The sequence below is a fragment of the Polyodon spathula genome, chromosome 9, assembly GCF_017654505.1.
Source record: "Polyodon spathula isolate WHYD16114869_AA chromosome 9, ASM1765450v1, whole genome shotgun sequence".
NCBI lineage: Eukaryota > Metazoa > Chordata > Actinopteri > Acipenseriformes > Polyodontidae > Polyodon > Polyodon spathula.
Window position 1 is genome coordinate 21,455,701 of NC_054542.1, and position 18,919 is coordinate 21,474,619.

Genomic DNA, 18,919 nt, shown 5'->3' on the forward strand with positions numbered 1-18,919 from the left:
AAAGTACTGATTAGAGGAAAAACCTCAGAATGGAGTGTGGTAACCAGCGGTGTACCACAGGGATCAGTATTAGGTCCTCTGCTATTCCTAATCTACATTAATGATTTAGATTCTGGTATAGTAAGCAAACTTGTTAAATTTGCAGACGACACAAAAGTAGGAGGAGTGGCAAACACTGTTGCAGCAGCAAAGGTCATTCAAAATGATCTAGACAAGATTCAGAACTGGGCAGACACATGGCAAATGACATTTAATAGAGAAAAGTGTAAGGTACTGCATGCAGGAAATAAAAATGTACATTATAAATATCATATGGGAGATATTGAAATTGGAGAAGGAATCTATGAAAAAGACCTAGGAGTTTTTGTTGACTCAGAAATGTCTTCATCTAGACAATGTGGGGAAGCTATAAAAAAGGCTAACAAGATGCTCGGATACATTGTGAAAAGTGTTGAATTTAAATCAAGGGAAGTAATGTTAAAACTGTACAATGCACTAGTAAGACCTCATCTTGAATATTGTGTGCAGTTCTGGTCACCTCGCTATAAAAAAGATATTGCTGCTCTAGAAAGAGTGCAAAGAAGAGCGACCAGAATTATTCCGGGCTTAAAAGGCATGTCATATGCAGACAGGCTAAAAGAATTGAATCTGTTCAGTCTTGAACAAAGAAGACTACGTGGCGACCTAATTCAAGCATTCAAAATTCTAAAAGGTATTGACAGTGTAGACCCAAGAGACTTTTTCAGCCTGAAAAAAGAAACAAGGACCAGGGGTCACAAATGGAGTTTAGAAAAAGGGGCATTCAGAACAGAAAATAGGAGACACTTTTTTACACAGAGAATTGTGAGGGTCTGGAATCAACTCCCCAGTAATGTTGTTGAAGCTGACACCCTGGGATCCTTCAAGAAGCTGCTTGATGAGATTTTGGGATCAATAAGCTACTAACAACCAAACGAGCAAGATGGGCCGAATGGCCTCCTCTCGTTTGTAAACTTTCTTATGTTCTTATGTTCTATGTTCTTATATTACCCCTGTTTTGGCCTCTTTACACTGGCTCCCTGTGCAGTAGAATTGACTCACAAGGCCCTGAATGGATTAGCACCTAGTTATTTGTAGGAGTTACTGACCCCGTATCTTTCAAACCACACTCTCAGATCACAGGATGCAGGGCTTCTGGTTATTCCTAGGGTTAACAAAAGCAACACGGGAGGAGGGAGGGCTTTTGTTGTAGAGCTCCTACATCATGGAATGTTCTTGTCAGGGAAGCTGGGACTGTTACAGTTTTCAAGTCAAGACTAAAACCGCACTTTTATAAAATGTCTTTCTTATCTTGGTGGGTTTTAAAGTAACTTTAAAATCATATTATGTGTATACTGTTATTTAAATATGTTATTAAAATGGTTTGATTATGGCAGTTGTATGTGTGACATGCTATACAAATGTCATAATTCAGCAAAAAGAAAATGCCCTGGGTTCTAGGAGACTGGGAGACGTAGCTTGAGGCAACTTTCCTGTATTACAACACTACAACATTACATTCTAATCATGATTTTAAATGGCTTCTGGAAAACAGCCAGTAGCTGCCAGAGTAAATATATGTTACTGTATTACTGACCAGTTTCTTAGCTTTATTTTAATCAATATTTTATTGTATAATTCCTCTCAGTATGTTCAACATTTTTCGGTTCTCTTGTCAATCAACTCATCCCAGTTTTTGAAAACATTTCTTTCTGGCAAAACATTAAGGAACTCCTATGTGGTATTATTATACAAATATAACCCATGTTTACCTAATATGAACAGCAGGATACCACTAGTACACATACTTTGCAAAAACATTTCTGTCAACACATGAATGCAAGTGAGTTTATTTTGCTCTGTAAATAGACCCACCCTCAAAGGATTGAGTCTTTTATAGATTACATAGCTAGTAGATCTCAGGACCTTTAATACAGCAGCACAACCAATGCCTGTATCAATACTCTTGTTAAGACCAATTTGCACAACCTTTAACAGAGAAACGTTCTAATCCTTCTGTGATATATGTGAGACATTCAATGAAAGAGGTATGTTTTCTACACTAGTAAGTCAACAGCATCAGACTACTAGAATTCCCAGCCTTTTTTGTGGTGATGATTCTTCCAAGTTGACCATCAAAAAGTCTTAGTAGTAGTTTGGTAATGATGACTTATGCAATATATAAATATACCATTTTCATGAAATGGCCTATTACACAATAGGATTAGAAATCCCATGTAGTTTGTTTTAGCAAGGCTGGCGAGCAAATATTACAACACACTTATTGTGTAACACAGACGCAAGAGGCTCCTTATTGTCTCTAATATTGTACCAGTCTAAACATGTATTGTTTAAAAGAAAGGTGTACTTTGGTGGCAGAGAACCCATTACTTGTAATTGTACTCACACTCAGACTTTAATCAATGACATCACTGAAAGTGTGCTGGGCTTGCAGTTTGCAGTTTAGTAAATCTATGGTCATGATTTTCATCCAGAAAGTGACCAGACACTGGTTTAGTGTTTAAATAACAAGAATTGTGATTGTTTCGAAGTCCTAATGTGTCATTGTAATTCTTTTTTTTAAAGAATGGAGAGTTTAAAAAACAAACAAACGAATAATTGTGCACAAAACAAGTGAATTCATTATCTATGTTTGTTCTAAAGGTTATTCAATTGTTTTGAATTAATTGAACTACTTACACAAACAACAACTTCAGTTTCAGACTGACAGTGCTAAAGAATACAGGAGCACACTTTAACACTCTTGGATTTCATGTTTGACTCCTTAGAATAAGAATTCTATACTCCTTGAACTTGTAGCCTTGGCTTATTACTATGGCAACATGTATTTGTCACTTTCTCAGGAGAATATTTGAATTTTGCTGATGTAAGAAAATGTTATTTGTAAACATTTCATGATGATCCAACTATTTGTTGATAATATTAAGAAAACATATAATTATTTGGGATTGTCTGCAAATTATTGTTTGATATCCTCCTGATCTAAGCTCTGTCTGACATATTGAAATTCTCAGTGAAGCTGTGCCTCCCTGACGAACACCCAGACTGTCCCTCCCATGACTCATTCATTTGTGTAATGTATGCTGTGATAAACAAAGTATGCTTATACAGAATACTCCATGAATGTTCATTGAGTGCTGGTTATTTCACTTGTGAGGATAGCCGTAAACATGAAGATGAGATGCATACTCATTCATGGAATAACTACAGTAACTTACAGCTATCCTCACTTGTGGAATAACCACTGTATCATATGAACTCTCTGTTATGAGGAAGCAGATGTGTCAAATTATGGTTATTGGGCCATTCTGGAGAAATAACTTTGCTTCACATTTCTACCCCTTATTCCTGAAGAATGTACACCCTATAATTATTTGTTGCATATTGTCCAAACATACATGACAATACAAAACAGCTCCATACATTTTTGCAGATTTGCAAATTTGATTCCAGATTAATTAGCTTTTGTCAATTAAACAAATTAGGTTCCAATTTTTGCAATACCAGACATCAATACCAATCCACATTCTTTCAAGACAGGGAAGTGGTAGTCTAATTTTGGCATAGCACCCAGCATTTTCCGGTTCTTCATCTCATCAAAGATCGCTGTTACACTGTTACTGATAAACTAGACCTAAATAAAACATATTTCAGGCTGTGCAAGTCATCAAGTAGGCAGACAAGGACAGAATTATTGTACAATATTCTTCTTTTCTTTTTTGAAGACTCATGCATTTAAGCCACTTCAGTTTATATGTGTGATAGTATCATTACTTAAACCCAAAAATGTGAATTAAAAGCAACACTTTTTATTTGCTATCACAAAAATAAATGTAATTTAATTAAAACCAAATTATAGTTGAACAGTATCACTAAAAGAAGAAATAATGTCTGTTTGAACATGGCTACCTTTGTTCTATTTCCATCAAGCGCATTAATGCAATTACAACAAATAACAAAAGAAGGATGCATGATTCTCAGATCATATCGATTTGTATCTTTGATGTAAAATAATGTATTTAAAGCATACATTAAGCACACCATACATCAAAATACTGCATTCTTTCGAATTTAGGACTCCCTTGAATTTAAGATGCAGCCTTAATTTACCACCCTCAATTTGAGGAAAAAATAAAACATCAAATAAACATGCGTACTATAGTAATATAGAAGATGGCGTTTCTGTGGTATACACACCTCTTGCTTACTTACGGCATCACTCATCCTGGCAAAAGCAAGCACGACACAACACAACTACCAGGCAACCTGTAACCCAGCAACCTCAAAAGCATTGATCGCATTGCAAACACAACAGTCAGAACAATATGCACAATACCAACTGAACATAACATACGTTGGAGATTAAAGGATGGCTATTTTTCAAAAAGGTAGTACTAGAGACACAAAAACAATTACATCCCAAAAGCAGACAAATCAAAATCTAAAACAAAATGGCCAAAATGGTTTAACAGATAAATAAAAAAATAAATAAATCAGAGAAAAAAGGCAGTTTACAGAGCGTTTAATAGGGACCAAGAACAAAATACACAGAAAGAGTACTTGGAACTACAAACACTAGTCAAAAAGGAAGTTAGAAAGGATTAGTTAGATTGAAATGAGCATTGCCAAGGGGCCTAAAACCAATTCCAAAAAGTTTTCCCAATATTATAACAGCAAACGAGAATTCAAGGAGGAAGTAAAATGTCTGAGAGATCACAATGGCAAAATCATAGATGAAGAGAAAAAAATTGCAAATATATTAAATGTTCCTGGGTACTAAGTGTTATTTCCTAATTGCTTATGCCTCAAAAGTATAGAAAATGGCTATTATTCCCGACAAACTTTGCTTTTGTGACTAGGACAGTGATATTTTGAAATTTACCTATTTCCAATGAGAAAATGGGCGAATTTGTGTCTTCGTTCACATAAAGTCAGAAAAAAACAACATATGAATCCAAATTAACATGTATTTATACTAAAGTAATATGACTACAAAAGATTTAGAAGTGATAGTTTTTCGAGATTTATGATTATACTGTAAATCACTTTCACGAATCAGCCCCCAAATGTAGTCTCCCATCATGTTCTTGTTATACTGTCCTTGGTAGCGCCGTTCAAAGTCCAGTATATCCTGGTGGAAGCGCTCGCCTTGCTCCTTCGAGTACGCTCCCATGTTCTCCTTGAATTTATCAAGATGAGCATCAAGGATATAGGCTTTGAGGTACATCCTACAGCCCACTGTGCCGTAGTTCTTCACCAGAGTCTCAACCAGCTCCGCATAGTTTTCGGCCTTGTGATTGCCCAGGAAGCCCCGAACCACTGCGACAAAGCTGTTCCAAGCCGCTTTCTCCTTACTAGTGAGCTTCTTGGGGAATTCATTGCACTCCAGGATCTTCTTTATCTGTGGTCTGACAAAGACACCGGCTTTGACCTTTGCCTCAGACAGCTTAGGGAAGAAGTCTTGAAGGTACTTGAAGGCTGCCGACTCCTTATCTAGAGCTCTGACAAATTGTTTCATAAGGCCCAACTTGATGTGCAGTGGTGGCATCAGCACCTTCCGGGGGTCCACCAGTGGCTCCCACTTGATGTTGTTCCTCCCCACAGAGAACTCGGTCTGCTGTGGCCAGTCCCGTCTGTGGTAGTGCGCCTTGGTGCCCCTGCTGTCCCAAAGGCAAAGATAGCAGGGAAACTTGGTAAAACCTCCTTGGAGACTCAACAGGAATGCCACCATTGCAGCCTCTTGATGCCATCTCAGAAAAATGGAGATATGTATCCACTTAGGCAGCTGGAACTAAACTGAACTGGTGGGCTTAAGGCCCCTGTATTTATACTACTATTTATATTACTGGAAAGTTCTAGAAAGTTCTAGAAGTTACTCCAAGTTTACCCAGCACTGAATCTATCTGGAATGTTCTGGAAAATAGGTAAATTTCAAAATATCATTGTCCTGGTCACAAAAGCAAAGTTTGTCGGGAATAATAGCCATTTTCTATACTTTCGAGGCATAAGCAATTAGGAAATAACACTTACTACCCAGGAACCAAAAAAATAATAATAATAATAATTGTGTTACTTTAAGTAAGTTTTTACAAATAAGGATATGGGCAACATGCCCTGCTTGTTGACCTGTTCCTATCCAGTTTTAAATAACTTTAGCATAACCGAAGCAGAAGTGTTAGAGACTAGCGCTCATAAAATAAACAAATCCCTGGGGCCGAATGAGATTCTCCCAATAGTACTCAAAGACATGAAAGAAGTTATTTACAAACTTCTAAACAAGATCATGCAACAGTCTTGTGAGACAGGGGCTGTACCGACAGATAAACATAGTACCGATTCACATAAAGGGAGAGAAAACAGAACATCTATTATATGTAAATTTATGGAAACAGTAATAAGATCCAAATGGAAAATTACCTATATGGTAACAGTATCCTGGGAGACAGTCAGCATGGTTTCAGGAATGGGAGCTCATGGTTAACTAACCTGCTTGATTTTTTTTCAGGATGTAACATCGACATTGAATAATTGCAAAGCATATGACATGGTTTATTTAGATTTCCAGAAAGATTTTCACAAAGTCCTACATAAAAGATTAATTCTCAAACTGAGTGCAGTAGGGATTCATGGAAATACATATACATGGATTAGGGAGTAGTTAACAAGTAGAAAACAGAAAGTACTGATTAGAGGTGAAACCTCAAAATGGAGCAAGGTAACCAGTGGAGTACCACAGGGATCAGTATTTAGCCCTCTGCTCTTCCTAATCTACATTAATGACTTAGATTATGGTATAGTAAGCAAACTTGTTAAATTTGCAGACGACACAAAAATAGGAGGAGTGGCAAAAACACTGTTGCAGCAGCAAAGGTCATTCAAAATGATCTAGACAGCATTCAGAACTGGGCAGACACATGGCATATTACATTTAATAGAGAAAAGTTAAGGTACTGCACGCAGGCAATAAGAATGTGCATTATAAATACCATATGGGAGATACTGAAATTGAGGAAGGAATCTATGAAAATGATCTAGGAGTTTATGTTGACACAGAAATGACTTCATCTAGACAATGTGGGGAAGCTATACAAAAGGCCAACAAGATGCTCGGATATATAATGATGAATTTAAATCAGGGAAGTAATGTTAAAACTGTACAATGCATTAGTAAAACCTCATCTAGAATATTGAGTTCAGTTCTGGTCACCTCGCTACAAAAAGGATATTGCTGCTCTGGAAAGAAATCAAAGAAGAGTGACCAGAACTATCCCGGGTTTAAAAGGCAGGTCATATGCAGACAAGCTAAAAGAAGTCTTGAACAAAGAAGACCACGTTAAGTTCTGACACCCAAGGCCCAAGGGACTTTTTCTACCTGAAAAAAGAAACAAGGACCAGGGGTCACAAATGGAGAATAGAAAAATGGGCATTCAGAACAGAAAATAGGAGGCGTTTTTCTCCAGAGAATTGTGGGAGTCTGGAACCAACTCCCCAGTAATGTTGTTGAAGCTGACACCCTGGAAGCTGCTTGATGATACTTTGGGATCAATAAGCTACTAACAACCAAACGAGCAAGATGGGCCAAATGGGATAGACAAATAAAGCTCTATGTTCCTGTGGCAGAGCAGAGCTCTGCCCTTTATAGATTGGCAGGGATGGGGTTAAATTCCCCTACCTGCCTGGGTTTATAGTGTTCAGGTGGCTGGGGTTGATTGGAGTAATTAACGATCAATCAGCACCCAGCCACCTGACATAAAAGGAGGCATCTGCTTCCCATTAAGGAGATGAGGAAGCAAGCTAATGGGTGTGTTTGCTGGTTTTTGGTTTTTGGTTTTAGGTTTTTGGTTTGCTGGTTTGTTTTTATATTTTCTGATCCAGTGAAGGAATCGCCCAGCCTGGAAACTTTTATTTTTGTAAGTTTTGCTTTGTGTTTTACTTTTTGTGTATAACTACCTTTGTTTTGGCCCTTGTGCCCTTTTATTTTGTTCTTTCATTGTTAATAAAAGTTTTTTTTTTTTTTTTTTTTTTTTTTTTTTTTTTTTAACTGCAGTCTGTCTCCGGGCCTCTATCCACTTGCCAGCCTGTCACACTTGGTGTCAGAGTGGCATTATAGCGCCTCCAGGAGGCTCAGAGCAGTACTGCAGGTTTTTTTTTTTTAATTTTTGGGAGAATTAAAAAAAAAATAAAAATGGGAAGGAAAAGCAGGCAGAAGGAGAGGCAGCAGCCTAAGAAATGTTAGCTGCTGCAACAACAGCCACCACTGGAGGACCCGGCCAGCCTCTTCACCTGGTGTTCCTAGTGCAGGAAGGAAGACCACCACTGGAGGTCCTGTCCAGAAGAGCCACCGGCAGACTGGTGTGGCCGATGTGAGGAGGATGGCCACAACTGGGCAGGGTGCCCCTACAATCAGGCCCAGTAAGAGGACCAGTTCTCACCCCGGGCATCAGCGGCCACCCCACTACCACCAGTGCCACCATCTTCACCACCGTCCCAGCAGATATGGGACTGGCTGATGCACCCTGAGGCAGACCTCTTCCATGACCTCCCCATAGTTATCAACACACTGTGGTGTCGAGATGGGGGGAGGTAGGAAGAGTGGGAGGAACAGCATCACCCGGCGTCCTTCCCAGAGGTTGCCCTCATGGTCCTTAATTACCTAGCGGTAGACATGTGAGAGGCCCCAGTCATTCAACCAGAGAGGGAGGACCCCCCGTCTCAAGAGCCAGAGAGGGAGGAGCCGCCGCTGCCAGAGCCCAGAGGGGAGGAGCCACCACTGCCAGAGCCCAGAGGGGAGGATCAGCCACTGCCATGCCCAGAGGGGAGGAGCTATGGACCAGGGAGCCAGAAGGGGAGAAGGCCGACTCTCCACAGCAGCCTCTACATGTCCTGATGAGAGGATCCCAGCAGAGGCACACCTGATCATTATGGCAGGAGGTACCAGTCCTGCCTCAGAGGTTACTAGAATGGCCATAACCTCCACTGCCGGTGGTGAAGGGGCTGCAGCCGTTGCCACCGGAGGAGCTGGAACTGCCACTACCGGAGTGGCCACAGTCCTCATCTGCTGTTCCTGAGGGTCCGCCAGTCCCACCTGCTGTTCCAGAAGGAGCCGGGCCGCCGTCCCTGCCTCTGCCACACTGTCCAGGGGTGCTGCCTGCTCACCAATGCTGCATCTGCTGGAGGGTCCAGGTCAGCTGACAGCGTTGCCTTCCTTCCTTGGAGAGCCAGGGCCCCCTCAACCAAAGAAGGCTTGGAGGCTCCGACATCAACCCAGCCCTCCACCACCCACTGAAACAGCCCACCCAAGGGACATAATAGGACTCATGGGGGTGGGGCTTGGGTTTAAAGAGGGGGGGGGGAGTTGGCTGATTGCAATTACGTAGGGGGAGTTGTGTGGCAGAGCAGAGCTCTGCCCTTTATAGATTGGTAGGGATGGGGTTAAATTCCCCTACCTGCCTGGGTTTATAGTGTTTAGGTGGCTGGGGTTGATTGGAGTAATTAACGATTAATGAGTCCTCAGCTTCCCATTAGGAAGAGGAGGGAACTGAGGAAGCAAGCTAACAAGCTAACAAGCTAATGGATGTGCTTGCTGTTTTTTTGGTTTGCTGGTTTGTTTTTATATTTTCTGATCCAGTGAGGGCATCGCCCAGCCTGGAAACCTTTATTTTTGTAAGTTTTGCTTTGTGTTTTGCTATTTATATATAAATACCTTTCTTTTGGCCCTTGTGCCCTTTTATTTTGTGCTTTAATTGTTAATAAAAATATAATTTTTTTTTTAACTGCAGTCTGTCTCTGGGCCTCTATCCACTCGCCAGCCTGTCTCAGTTCCTTTTGCCACAATTGGACAGGATAAACCATTATCACCAATACAGCAGTGAAATAGGTATAATATATTTTTAGTAAATCAAATTTGTCTCCAGGGCCCTTCTGCCTCCAAGACATTTTTGCCTCTTGGCCAGATTTGATAAATATTGAAAGAAACTAAAATTCAATGACAAACATTTTGACTTGTAGTCTTTTTCAATGTCTCCAAAATGCTGAAGACATTAAAAAATACTTTTAGTCAAAAGATTGAATTTTAGTTTGCAAAATTCTAATTGAATTGCAGTCAGGCAATTTCTTGCACTGCGCCCTATGCAACACATACAAATAATGATCCTCAGTTATGATAATGAGGGTCTCAATGAGCGCATCGGTCTATTTAGCGGCCTCACTTGCAGAGTTAGAAGTACAGAGAGCAGTAGTCGCTGCATGACATTTGTGGAGCGTGAAAATACAAAGAAAAAAAAATTGAGAGAGCTGAGAGTCCTTACAGCTGAGGACACTCATCATGAAACAGAGTTGTTTGGAAAAGCCTCAGCCAATATCAGTTATGCGAGTATCCTTAGGAAATTATATGTATTGGCCTGCTCTTTTTAGCATGACATCAAGAAATCTGCCTAGCACTCTGGAAATGGTGGATTGGGCTATCCGTCCAGACTTTGCAATTGTGGTCTGAAAGGAACCAGAGGGTAAGTAGTGGTCCGGGTCAGCAATTGCCCAAGTGTAAGGCAAAATCCTTACATCGCATTATAATGTTTGCACCTGCTTAGTATCCAGATCCCGTCCAATTCCATGCTCTTTTCTTCATCTGAATGCATTTCAATATAATTTTAATGGATTTATGATGGCCAGGTGAACACTTACACTGCATTTTTAGCGACTGGTAAAATCAAACTTTACAGCTGCTCAACACTATTTATAGCAGCATTATGGGGTTTGCACTTGCAAATCATTTTGAACTTATCCTTACATCACCCCCTAAATGTTTCATGATTTTTCATAGAGTGTCAATGCTTTTGAATGTCAAAATGTGAATTTCTTCTCAGTTGACATATCTTGCTTGTTTTTGTTTTTATAAATCTTTGATTTGCATAATGAAAGCCTTAATTTTCTATGTATGTTTTTTTTTTTTTTAGTTTTGGTGATAGTGATTTTTTAGTGTATATTAGGAATACATGCATTATCAGAACTAATTCAAAAACTTGATTTACAAAAGGTCTGTTCGTGTACTAGCAGGTGATACTATTTTGTGTCCATTCCCTGTACCTTGAAATGGAAATCATGCCCTAACTCAAAGGCCATTTGGGATTTGCTGATGTAAAGTGTCAATATAAACAACCTTATTGGATTTGCAATATAAATTATAACTCTGGCTGTTTATTTGAACTAGTTGAGCATGTTTAGAAGGTCTGGACTACAGATTTGCAGAAGTCCTTGATTAGATACAAGATTGTGAAAAGAACCACAAGACACTTTTTATTCAATTAGGATGGAGAAGTTATTACCTGCACCCATATTTATTTAATTCTGCTATAGTGAAGTTAATTACCTTTACATAGATTTTTCAAAGTTTAGCAAAGTAACTTAATAACAGCATTAGAACTTATTTGTTTACACCAGATTTGTAATGATTTTTAAATACAACAGTTCAGGGTTTTTTCTTATTAAAGTAATAAGAGATTTTTTGCTGACCCCTACAACACTATACTGTTATTGTAAGCAGAACTGGATAGTTGAATTTATTACATTACAAATAGTAATATTCATGTACCTTTAGAAATCATACAATGAATAAGGTGCATAGACGAACCACAGCTATTTGGACATTTTTTTACTCTGCCTAAACTGTCTATAAGTGATTTTGGGGACAGTCCTTCAAAACTGTTTGTTACATTGATAAGGTATCACTTTCAGACTAATTGCAAACAGACATTTGAACAAACTGTAGGAATGTATATGCATGTATTCTGATAATAGACTAATGACACATTTGTAACATTTTAACTTTTATCACAGCTTGTAAAAAGTAATTATAATGCAAAAAAGTACAAAACAATAATGCACAAATATTTTTGAAACAGTGCACGTTTAGTAATTAGCTTGTGTTGCAAAATATTCTAACTCCCCGGCTATATAATTCATCATCTGTAGAGTAATTTATTTCTTCTGGTTTTAATATGTTACAGATGAACGGTTGTATGTCTTTCCTGTTAGAGCATTACTAGACCAGCTACTTTTGCATTAGGCTGGTACTACAAGAGATACCTGTGGTGCTCTTCATGGTTCATGTGGTACTAATTTAAATGGGAAGTTGCACATATTTCATTGAAACACTCGGAAAAGCCAGCTTTCACAGAAGGATGAAGATGATGGACTGTTCTTGTTGTGCAGCTGAACTGCTCTAAATATGTCAGGAAGGGTTATGGATCATTTCATTTACCATCATCTCGAGTCTGCTGTTTGTACAAATCATAGTATGGTGTCATCGAACAGAACAATTCTGACAGTGCAGCGTAGTACAGCTGCTCTTAATGTGAGAACTCATCCCATTTAAACTTTTAAGTTACCCAGGAACATACCTGTACGCCTGGTATAATTATTGTTCTTATTGAATAGACAACAGTGTTTGCCCAGAGACCTTACTGCAATGCACCCTTTTAAAACAGAGGAAAATAGTTTTCCCAAAATGTTTCACAAAATGAAATCGCTGGGGCCTAAATGACAGAAAATTGTATCATTCCGTCTGGTTGGCTAAAAAATATGTTTTATTGCACTGTGTATTTAAAATGTTAAGTGCCCCATATACAGGGCCGGATCAAACTATATGCAAAATTTCATTATAGCTTCGGGCCCCTGGCAGAATTGGGGCCCCGTGAGGTCACCTTCTGTTTGGGACATTTTACAAAAACTGCTTTTGGTTAATTTTGTTCTTTTATGATGGCTATACATTTCTTTCTCGATTATAGCATACTTGGTCTCTGAGTCTCTCACTCAAGCAGCTTACATGCTAATGTACAATATCAAATGCCCCACGTCCTCTATCTCCTGGGAAAGATCTGTCCCTAGTCCTTCTATGTCAGAGACATCAGGATAAAAAGTATGAATCATGCTCAATTTACACATTCATTTATTTCAGATTTAGGGCCAATTTACAAACCTGTCTTGTCTCAAATGTGCACATATGCCTCTTTAAATTTTAGAGACTGTCCTTTTTAATTAGGGGGATGGAGGCAGGTAAAGGCAAACGAGTACAATGTGGGTGGCTGAAGGAAATTCAAATGTGGATGTCTGCAGCCGGCAAGAAGGATTGAAGTCCATAGTGTTTGTTTCTCTTCCTTTATAGTTAACCAAAAGTTTAGAACAAAAAAGAATAAAGGACAGTCAGAAAAGTTATTCCCTTTTTTGTTAAACTAGGTTGTTTTGTTCTATTGAATGCAATGCAACTACTGGTCCATATTATTATTATTATTATATTATTATTATTATTATTATTTTTACTTCTTCGCAGACACCCTCACCAATAGTGACTTACAGTTATATACATAAAGTACATATCAAGAATTACAGTACAATTAAGAGCAAGATACAAAATACAATAGTGTCAGTCCTAATAAGAGAAAATACAAAACACAGTACGCTTTTATAACAGGGCAGTTCAAGAGCAGATAATAGTGTTGAGAGTTACATCAGGGTTAGATACGAGTGCAGGTAAAATACAAAATACTACAGATTGGGTTAGGTGCAGGATTAAATACAGTTAAACAAAGAGAAAATAAGTGCAAGTTAAAGTGCATTAATGACAGAGTGCAAGTGTGTCTTGAGGAGCCACCAGAAGGTGGTCAGGGACTGGTCAGTCCTGACATCCGTAGGAAAGTCATTCCACCACTGCGGGGCAAGGGTGGAGAAGGAGTGAGCTCTGGAAGCAGGGGAGCGTAGAGGAGGTACAGCCAATCTCTTAGTTCAGGCGGAGCGGAGAGTCAGTGGGGGTATAGGGAGAGATGAGGGTCTGGCAGTAGTTGGGTGCAGTCTGGTGAAGGCATCGGTAGGCGAGTACAAGAATCTTGAACTGAATGCGAGCGGTGAGCAGTGGATTAGCGTAGGAGAAGCGAGGCAGAGAGAACACCAGATGAGCAGCGGAGATCTGGATGAGCTGGAGCGGATGGGTGGCGGATGCAGGGAGGTCAGACAGGATGGAGTTGCAGTAGTCTAGGTGGGAGAGTACCAGGGCCTGGACGAGGAGTTGCATGGAGTAGTTGGTGAGGAAAGGTTGGATTCTTCATATGTTGCTCAGGAAGAATTGGCAGGTGTGTGATAGAGTGGAGATGTGCTGGGAGTAGGAGAAGCAGGGGTCCAGGGTTACTCCAAGGTTCTTGGCTGAGGAGGAGGGGGAAAGCATGGTAGATTCCAGAGGAATGGAGATAGAGAGACCAGAGGAGGGGGAAGGTGAGGATGGAAAGAAAAGGTCAGATTTAGAGAGGTTGAGTACATCCAGGAGGAGATAGCAAACAGACAGGTAGAGAGATGGGATGGTGGGGTCAGGGGAAGGTGAGGAAGATCTGAGCATCATCAGCCTAGAAATGGTATGAGAAACCATAGAATGCACTGAGGTGGCCCAGGGAGTGGGTGTAAAGAGATAACTGGACAGGAACCAAAACTGATCCTTGGGAGACTCCTGTTGAGAGGGTGAGGTGTGGAGGTTGAGTTGCGCCAGGTTACCTGGTAGTTGCGGTTGGAGAGGTAGGATGAGAACCAGGCCAGAGCAGTGCCGGAGATTTCCAGGTCAGCGAGAGAAGTTAGGAGACTAGAGTGATCGACAGTGTCAAAGGCATCAGAGAGATCAAGTAAAATTAGGTAAGAGAGACAGTAGTTCTGAAGGGAGGTGGGGTCGATGATAGGTTTTTTGAGGAGGGGGTGATAGAGGCTGTTGTGTGAAATTTAATTACTTTAAATTTAAAAGGAAGTTGATGTGGAAGTAAATAAGGCAATTACTTCACAGAGTAATTTTAAAAGGTCCTTTATTATTTCACACACACACACACACACACACGCAGTTACATACACAGATGCTATACTGCGAATAACGATATCCCTAACGGGACACAACCCAACAAGGTTACATACAAAGATTATATTAATCACAGATCAATACAATCCATGAGACGCAACTGAACTAATTCTTACCCTTCCAAGCGGATCGGGAGAGCCCTTCGACCCTGGTAAGAGAAAGCAGCTGTCTCCAAGAAATTACCGAGCAGGACTGCGCACTAATCCTCACGGCTGACTCTCATCAGAGCAGAGGAGAACCCCGTCCTTTATAACTTACCAAGTTAGGCTTTTGCATGCGAGAGAGTAATTGGCCAGATCACTCCCTCGAGGCTCGGCCCTCTGAATAAACTATTCCTTTCCCTAGAACATTCTAACCAAAACAAGTTATATAAACGTGACAAAAACAAGTTATATAAGATATGGGGTTATTATAGGGCAAGGGCAAAGATGAACTCGAACTCATTTCTAGAACTTTCTAAAACACACTTTTTTTTTATTACAGAGGCTTGTTTGAAGGAAGAGGGAAAAAGGCCAAAGAGGAGTGAGGTGTTGAGAAGGGGGGAGATGAAGGGGAGTACAGCACCAGCAGCAGCTTGAAAAAGGTGAGTGGGAGGGGGTCCAGGGCACATGTGGTGGGTTTGTGGCCCTGGAGGAGGGCGGAGAGGTCAGAATCTAAGAGAGGAGAGAATGAGGAGTAGGAGGGTGAGTTTGTAGGGGAGACAGAGAGTGTTGGGGTTGGAGTGGGAGGGGGTTGGGTTGGGGAGGAGGAAGAGGTGTTAAAGAGTTTGCGGATATCAGAGATTTTAGAGGAGAAGAAAAAGGCAAAGTCGTCAAAGGAGATAGAGGAGGGAGGAGGAGGGGAGAGGGTTGAGGAGGGAGGAGAAGATAGAATAGTTTCTGGGGGTTGTTAGTGGAGGATTGGATAATAGATTGGAAATAGGAGCATTTAGCAGAGGAGAGAGTAGAGGAGGGGAGGAGAGGAGGGAGTAGTAGAGGTCTACGGCAGCAGGGAGTTTGGTTCTCTTCTATTTCTTTTCAGCAAAGTGCAGTTTGGTTCTTGCTGAACGGAGCACAGAGGAGAGGCAGGGTTGGGGAGGGGAGGGACTGGTAGGTTGGGTGGTGAGGGGACAGAAGGAGTTGAGGGAGGAGGTGAGGAAGGAAAAGCGTGGAAGTAGCAGAGTCTACAGAGAGTTGGGAGATCGATATGAGGGAGGTGAAAGTGGTGGAGGCAAGGACAGAGGGGGAGAGAGAGTGGATGTTACTGCAGGAGGTGACAGTGGGGGTAGGTGAAGTAAGGAGAGAGGGAGAGACAGAGAAAAAGAGATGAAACAGTGATCAGAGAGGTCCAGAGGGGTGACATAAAGGGTGGAGGGGCAGAAGGCCCTGGAGAAGGTGAGGTCCAATTGATGGCCAGCTTTGCGGAGTGAAGGACAGAAAGGAATCTGACAGAGTGGGTGGTGTTGGAGATATGGATATTGAAATCACCTAACAGGACAGTTAGGGTAGACAGAGAGGGGAGGGAGGAGATGAGATATTCGAGTTCATCGAGAAAGTAAGTTAGAGGTCCAGTGGGACAGTACAGTACAATTAGCAGTAGTTGACAGGTAGAGGTTAATTGGACAGCATGAAATTCAAAGGTGTTAACAGAGAGTGAGAAGGGGACAGAAAAGACTAAGGAGGGAGAGAGGAGAAGACCAGTCCCACCTCCCCATCCAGTGAGATGCGACGTTTGGGACAGGACGTAGAGAGAGGACAGGGCAGCAGGAGTTACAGTGAGAGCAAGGAAATTGAGAGAGAGGTGGGAGGCAAAGGCAGAGATGAAATCAGCTTTGTTAGCAGAAGAGTGACAGTCCCAGAGGGCACCAGAGAGAGTGCGGGAGGGGAGGGCACAGAGTGGGAGGGGAGGAGAGGCAGAGGGATGACGTTAGAGGGGTTAGGGGAGCAGCGGCAGAGAGAGGACAGAGGATGGGAGTGAGAGGACAGAATAACAGGGTGTGAAAGCCAGGGAATAACAGGGATGTCAAAGCCATAGAAGGAATCTACGAACAGATTTGGAAAAAATAAACTTTTTGTTTTTCTGCTACTGTGTATAAATAACAGATGCTGGAATTTCTGGTAAACTAACTAACTGTCCCATTACCCCCAGTGGATGTTATATTATGTACTTGCTATGGGTATCATGATAATGAACGATTACGACTTCCTAACTGACGTATATATATATATATATATATATATATATATATATATATATATATATATATATATATATGCATCATTTTGTGTTCTGTGATCATTGACAACCTTGAGATTTAATTATTATCGCATGTGATTTCTATCCTATGATACAATAACGCCATAAATAGTTTCATAGCCTCATACCTTGAGTACCCTGGTTGTTGTGGAAGAGTGTGTAGGTGGTTCCCAAAATATGGTTTGGTATAGGTCCCTAACACAGGCTGAATTAACCAATATGCCAATAACACCATTCACCATAATATGCATAGGCCCCCAAAATATGAGTTAGCGTAGGGCCCCCACGTCCTTTAATCTGGCCCTGCCCATATATGTACGATTGTTTTACTTGCTTGGTTTATAAGCTCTGTGTGTTTTCAGTAAAGTGTTATCAGCATTACAAAGTTGCATTTACAATCTCCAATTGCTGCAGATACAAGATACTTATCTTGCTGACAGAAGGACTTTGTGTAATCATGTTACACGGGTACTGCCCTTGGTGGATAAAAGGACTCTGCCCCCAAACTGACGAGCCACTGTGTTGTGCTTGACCAGCTCTCCAAAGTGAGGCTCTGGACGATGGATCGGGCTTTCGTCCTTCATCAGGATGGCCTGGCACTCTACCACCCCGGAATGCACTTGGATTCCCCCAGGACCAATGGGGAGCCAAACCCCGGCACCGCTGCCAGACCCACCAGCAGGGGAATCGGACACTGGGCCCAGGACGGGGTCGATCCCTAGCCACTGAAGACTCTTGGACTTTGTTTCAGTCAATGGGCAATAGGCCGGCAGGATGTTCGACCCTAAGGTAGGGTCAGTGTAATAAGCACTGCCGACCATGCTACCTAAGTTCAGGACACTGCACTCTAGCAGACATCTCCTAGGTATTCCTGAGAGGAATATGTAAATAGTTGTAAATAAATGCAAAGGACGCTGGGACTATGGGATTTGGGGGAAATGTTCATTATTTACTGTTATCTCGTTGTTTAATTGTTTTGTCATTGCATTTATTGTCCTGTTATTATATTGTGTAATTCAAAGATTGTTGGCTCAGTTGTGTTGCTCTCTTATGTTCTGGTGTGTATTACACTGAGATGCTGTACTGTGCTGATCTGTAGGGGAGTTGCTAGCTGAGGTTTTGCGCTACTGAACGTGAGCGTGGTGCTGAACCCCTTGACTAGATGGTAGGTTACCTGCATAAATAAAGAGCCAAAGTGTCTGCCTGTCTCCTTTCGGTGAAACCAAATGTCAGTGCTACAGATGCTGTCTCTGTACATGCAAATAACTCGCTTTTGTTTTAATTATAAATACATACATGTAAAGCGTTCTTCAACGGAATCTTAAACACAATCACTATATTTAATACACTTTATATTTCATGAAACACTTAACAAAAAAAAGAGTAAGATATTTACTAACCTCTTTTTAGAAGACAAGTTTTTACGAAAGCAAGCCCGCTCGTCAGTCATTTCTGCTGATGGAGCGGCATCAAAAGCCACTACCTTGTTCAAATATCCTACAAAATTGTATTAATTGTCGTGGTTTGATATGGTACATTCTTCCATAATTCAGCATTCATTGCACTGATTTATCAAGAAAGCAGATCATGTTGATTGTCCAGTTTGTTTGGTGTAGCTGGTTCACAACCTGGTGTCCGTGAATCAGTGGACTCAAAGCGGTCCACAAAAAAACCCATCAGGACCTCAGACATCATTACATTTGGAAAGTTAAAGATTTGACTTGACAGAGCACCGCAGCCTGTGCAGTATGTCTGTTTTATTTG

General features: G+C 40.9%; 1 pseudogene; it reads right to left on the bottom strand.

Moving 5' to 3' along the window:
- Positions 1-13,810: 13,810 nt before the first annotated feature.
- Positions 13,811-17,976, bottom strand: LOC121321057 (annotated as a pseudogene).
- Positions 17,977-18,919: the final 943 nt, after the last annotated feature.